Below are 6,278 nucleotides of genomic sequence, written 5' to 3' on the forward strand. Positions count from 1 at the left end.
GATCCAGTGCAGGTGGAAGCATCTCAGTGCTGTCTCCCCCTTCTCTCTGAGTGTGACTCATCAACAGGAAGGTGAAGCAGAGAGAGGGTGTAGCCCACGTCCAGGTCAAAAGAGAGGAAGTTCCAGAATCCTCCTGAGAAGGTCACTCCCACAAGGATGCATCATCAGGCTGTCACCTGATTGACAGACTAGGCTCCACCCCTTCACTCTTATCATCAAGTTGACACGAGATTGTATACCTATAAACTATGTCTATATTTAACTGTTTTGGGGTCTATAATGTTTTTCAATGTGGCTGAATCATTTAGAAATCCCACAAGCTGTTGCTTTATCACTTATCTATAATAAAATTTATATTTCTCTAATGACTAATGATTTTAAGCATTGTTTATTGGTCGTGTGTGTGTGTGTATGAGAGAGAGAGAGAGAGAGAGAGAGAGAGAGAGAGAGAGAGAGAGAGAGAGAGAGAGAGAGAGATGTCTACATAAATCCCTTGCCCATTTATTAATTGTGTTGTGTGGGTTATTTAGTTGTAGAAGCTCCTTACATATTCTGGTCATTAGAGCCCTCTCAGATACTTGGTTTCCAATTATACCCTCTTTCTATACATTGTATCTTCATTTTATTTATAAAATCTGCTGTAATTGAAGTAAGAACAAACATCAGAATGGTGGTGAAACTTGAGTGGAAGAATGGCGAAATCAGTGATGCTTTGTAAAAGGTTTAGGGGGGCTGCCATCCCTCAAAGACTTCAGTTTACAAAATGACAACTTATTTGAAGAGGGGATGGAAAGAGGTTGGAGATGAAACCCACAGTGGCAAATCGTTCACATCAATTTGCTAGGCAGTAATCTTTTTTTTGGCTCTAATTGAAGTTTGAAAATTAGCAAATGAAACAATAGCAAGACTATAGATCCCTCAATTGGTTCAGTTTACAATGAAGGATTGAAGTTAAGAAAATTTCTACTCAGGGTAAGCCAAAACTGTTGTGCCCAGTTCAGCCACAGACAGGAATGAAGACAAGAACAATGGGCATTTTAACTGAGTGGGATCAAGATCCTGAAGCATTTCCTTGAAGAATTGTTAACTTCACCAGAGGGTTGTTCAACATAATTCTCCTGCAGTTTCTGCCATCAAATCAGGGCACTTGTGGGAGAATTTCAAAGGGAAGCCATTAGATACCCACCTTACAATCCTGATAAGGCCCTTATTGTTCTTTACTCTTGAAAAATCTTTATAGAGCACCTACTTTTCTTCAGGAAATAACTTAAAAAACACTCCAACAATTGTAGTTTTGTTTTATTTTTTAAAATAATTTTATTGGGGGCTCGTACAACTCTTATCACAATCTATACATACATCCATGTGTCAAGCACATTTGTACATTTGTTGCCCTCATCAGTCTCAAAACATTTGATTTATACCTAAGCCCTTGGGATCAGCTCCTCATTTTGCCCCTCCCTCCCCGCCATACCTCTCTCATGAACATTTGATAATTTATAAATTATTATTTTGTCATATCTTACACTGTCTGACATCTCCCTTCACCCAATTTTCTGTTGTTTGTCCCCCATGGAGGAGGTTATATGTAGATCCTTATAATCAGTGTCCCCTTTCTACCCCACCTTTCCTCCCTCCACCCTCCAGGTATTGCCACTCTCAACACTGGTTCTGAAGGAATCATCTGTCCTGTATTCCCGTGTTTCCAGTTCCTATCTGTACTGGTGTACATCTTCTGGTCTACCCAGATTCAACAATTGTATTTTTTTAAACACTTTCAATAATTTATTAGTGGCATATATCTTGTTGCATTGACATTATGGAGCCGGAAGGCATTCTCATACTAGAAAAGTCACCGTGTAATTATAATACAGTATGTACAAATGTAAATATACTGCAAAGGTTCAAATTTTAATCACAGTCCACTTTCAGTTCAGTAATTTCTCAGGGGAATCCCTGAGGGAGGTATAGGATCTTTGTGGCCAAATCAAAACTTTTCAGTTTTAATTCTTGTACAGGCAGGTTTGATTATGCTGATTCACGCCGTGCAGCGGTGGCAGGTTAGGTAAAGGCACATTTTTGCTTCTAGTGTCTCCAAAGGCTGTTTCGCTTGATTTAGGTGGGCTTGGCAATACCCAAGAATTCTCTTCCAGAGAATTCCTGCCATAGGAGCTGTGTTCCTGAAAGTAAGTACCATCACTAGGAATGGCTTTCTCATTATCGGTCCATGCTTGGAGAGCTGCCTTCTGTGGAAACATCTTTGTTTCTCCTGGTGGGGGAGAAGATGTGGCATGAGAAAACGCTTTGCCATTCGGTGAGAGAGACTGATGTCTTTTGTATGTTGCAGTAAAACTTCATCAAGTGCAGTTTCATTCTGTCTCTCTCAAGGTCTTCAATGCACTCTACTGGAGTACAGGCTTTCTTAATTGCAGTTGGGGTTTTCAGTTTTCTTAATAGTTTGGCTTGTACTTGAGTCACCAGGTGTAAATTAGACATGTCTTTCTTCAGTTCCCAGTATGCATGCTGCACATTATCACTTGAAATGCTTAGTCTCTGGAGATCACTGCTCTTCTGATTGTCATCTTGAGACAGGGCCGTTTGTTTGGATTTTTGTAGCTCTATTTTGAGATCACTACATTCTTTCTTCATCAGTTCCAGCTCTTGCTCCAAACCATGGATCTTCAGGTCACAGCTCAATTTTTCTACCTCCCAGTTTGATGTGGGTGGATTTAAATTCCTCATCACCTGCTGAGTTTCCACCTCTGTTCTTAGCTGGAAGAGTTCTACTTCCTTAGATTGTAGTTGTTCATTCAGCAGTTTCAAAGATTCAGAGTTGACTTTATTCATTTTATCCAATTTGCTCTTCAAATTATCTCTGTCAATGCAGACTTCCCGATATGCATGATAGGCTTTATTTACTTGTTTTCGTCCCACTGAACTTGTTTCTTCATCTAATTGAGCTCCTATAAGCTTTTCTTCTAAAAATCTTGCTCTTTTCCTTAACAAAGTGTTCTCTTTCTCTGAATCCTTAAATCGCTTTTTGATGTCTTCATACGCTGTTACAAGGGCAAAGTGTGAAGCAAGAGTGGCATCTCCTGCATATAGTGAGCCTGGAGTCATTACGATCTCTCTTCTGTTAACCTTTTCATGATTTAGAATACAGATGCCATCTTCTACCAATGTATCCATGACAGCCCGAAGCCAGGCTCCGTAGGACTGTCCCCAGGCCCGCCGAGTTTCGATTCTCCTCCAGTGTTTGGCAATGGATAAAAATCAACCCGGATGGCCAGGGGTCACCATGGGCTTCTGGTTTCCTGGAGGACACCGCTGCTTTCCCAACGAAGGCAGCTGCTTCGGCAGCGCCAAAGAAGAATTCCCATTTCTTTCGCCACGACTGCGCCACCTCTGGCGCGACCCCTGCCCCTCCTCAAGGGCCTGGGGGTGAAGGAAGGCTCGCGCCCCGAGGGAAGAGGGGCTGACCTCTCAACAACTGTATTTTTATTGCTATTTTTAATTTCATTTTTTGCAAGAACTTTTTAAAATCCCTTCATAGATTTAATTATTTCATTTAGCCTTTTGACCCATTTAGAGTTCATTTTCATATATGCTATGAGTCCAGTTGAATTATTTTGCATGTGGTGATTCAATTGATCTCTTTTGTTGAAGAGGCGTTTCCTCATTGAATGGATCTCACAATAGGTTGTAAATGAATTTGTCATAGATGTATCCATTCATTTCTGGGTTTGCAATTCTATTTTATTTGTCTATATGTGCACCCACAAATCAGTAAAATGCTTGTGGTTTTGTACCTGTTGCTTTATTATATATTTTAAATTTGAGCAGTATGAGTTTTCTTATTTTGTTCTTCAATTTTATAATTATATTAGCTATTCAGGGCCTCTTAAAATTAAGAAGGTAGTTGGAATATTGGTAGAGATTATGTTGAATTTATAAATCACTTTGGATAGTACTGATAGAGAACAGTATTGAGTATTGCAATCTGTGAACAAGCAATGGCTTTCCATTTATTTGGGTATTTAAAGTTTTCTTTTAGCTGTGGGTATAGGCCATTCACTTCCACTGTTAAATTTATTCACAGGTATTTCATTCCGTTCGATACTATTATGAATCTAATTGTTTTACTAATTTTATCTTCAGATGGATTATTGCTTGTATATAGCAATACAACTGATCATGAGTGTGGTTCCTCTTCCCTGCAATTGGAGCAATCTTATTTCTTAGCACTTGTAACTTTCTCATACATTCGTATATAGATATTTATAGAATCAAGTCAACCGAGTAGAGATCATTTTACCCCTTTCTTCTCAAGTTAAATATGTTTGATTTCTTTTTCTAGTCTAATTGTTCTCGCGAAGATTTCCAGTACAATGTGGATTAAGAATGATAGAAATAGACACACTTGTCCTTATCTTAATCTTTAAGGGAAACATTCTTAGTATGACTCCGCTGAGTATGATGTTAGCTTTTACAAAATTGCCATTTTTCACATAGAGCATTTGGGCTTCTAGCCCTAATTTGAGTGTTTTTCTCATGAAAGGGTGTTGGATTTTGTCGGTGCCTTTTCCGTGTCAGTTGGGATAAGCCTGTGCTTTTCTTTTGTATTATGGATGTACTCTCTGTATAAATAGTTGGGTTCTCTTGGTTGAACTACCCTTGCACTTCTGGAATACATCCCAATAGATCCTGGCGTGTCATCCCGTAAGTCGGGCAGTGCAGTCAATTTGTTTGCGTTTTGTTGAGGATTTTCGCATCTATGTTCAAGAGGAGTTTGAGATGTCGGTTTCTTTTCTTGTGTTGTCTTTGTCTGACTTTGGCCTCAGGGTAGTGCTGGTCTCACAGAATAAGTTATGGAGTGTTTCCCCTCTTCTGTTTTATAGAAGAGTTGGGGCCATTCTTTAATGGGTGGGCAGGGTTGTTCTGTGAAACCACTCAGGTCAGGATTTTGTTGTTGTTGTGAGGTTTTAAAAATCCTCTCAACATCTGACATTTGCAACCGGAAGTTGTAAGCAGATTCATACCTGCCAGGCATGGTGCCAGAAATACACACCCTAAGGAGATTCACTTTTGCCAGATTCACCTATATTTGAGCATTTTCATGAGTTTTCTTGGTATTTTTCTGTCTTTAGTGATTTCTTTTACCTGAGTCACTTTCACTAGGCTTCTTAAGAGTTTTAAAACAAATATTTACAGCAACTATACTATCATTCAAACAGAAGACCAATTTATAGATAGTCTTGTAGAAAATTTTATTTACAAGAGTTCAAATTTTATACTTTGCTTCTTTTATTTATAGCACTCATTCTATTCACGTATATAAGTAATAAGAATCTGTATCCTCATGTATTATGCACTAGACCTTGTGCCTTTACATTAGCAAATGTAAAGTAACCCAAAGTAAATCCATGGTACTGAGTCCATTTGAATTCATTGAGGCCCCATATCACAGAGTAGACTGCTCCTAAGAGTTGCAGAGACTACAAACCTTTACATGAGCACACAACCGCATCTTTCACCCACCATTAGCAGCCCCACACTTATTCAGGGCGCTGTTATGAAACTACAACATCTATGCCAGCATTAAAATCATCAAAATTTATTAAACCTTAGGCATGTACTCTAAAAATACCCATAAGGACTAAAATATGATGATTTTAAAAATTTATTTCTATTCAGTTATGAATTACAGATTACCCATCTGTCACTATGCCATGTACATGTTGCTTGCATGTTATGTTGTTATAATGCTGAAAATGATTCCACCAATATTACAAACCTATCAAAACCCAGAGACAGAACTTATGTAAGGTGGAAACTTGTCAGAGAAAGAAAATTCAACTATTTCCCACTAAAACAGACAGTACCACAGTGGTGCAGCTGGACCCTGCTAAAGGTGGCAAGATTTTGAGACCCAGGTGCACAGGGCTGTTTTTTTATGTCAAATTTCAGCTGTCCCAGGATTCATTGTCCCAACAAGATCAGTTCTGGTGAGTTGCCTCATAGTGCTTACTCCAACCGGGTCAGAGTAGGGAGAAAGGCTGAGCAAATCTACTTCTAACTGGGACCAACGACAACTCCATGGATTACAACACAAGAGTTCACGCTATTGTACTGGAAGATGATCTTTTGCATTTGGGAGACATTAAAAGTGCCCAAATGAACTTGAGCATGCCAATGATTGTGAAGGTGACAGGGGCCTAGGCAATGTTCTGCAGAGCTGTGTGTGGGTTACCTGGGGGCAGAGCCAACTTGATGGCCAC

General features: G+C 39.3%; 1 pseudogene; it reads right to left on the minus strand.

Annotated features, from left to right (window-relative positions):
• Window positions 1–1,771: 1,771 nt before the first annotated feature.
• On the minus strand, window positions 1,772–3,324 carry LOC142460828 (5-azacytidine-induced protein 2 pseudogene; annotated as a pseudogene).
• Window positions 3,325–6,278: the final 2,954 nt, after the last annotated feature.

This window comes from Tenrec ecaudatus, chromosome 11 (genome assembly GCF_050624435.1).
Source record: "Tenrec ecaudatus isolate mTenEca1 chromosome 11, mTenEca1.hap1, whole genome shotgun sequence".
Classification (NCBI taxonomy): Eukaryota; Metazoa; Chordata; class Mammalia; order Afrosoricida; family Tenrecidae; genus Tenrec; species Tenrec ecaudatus.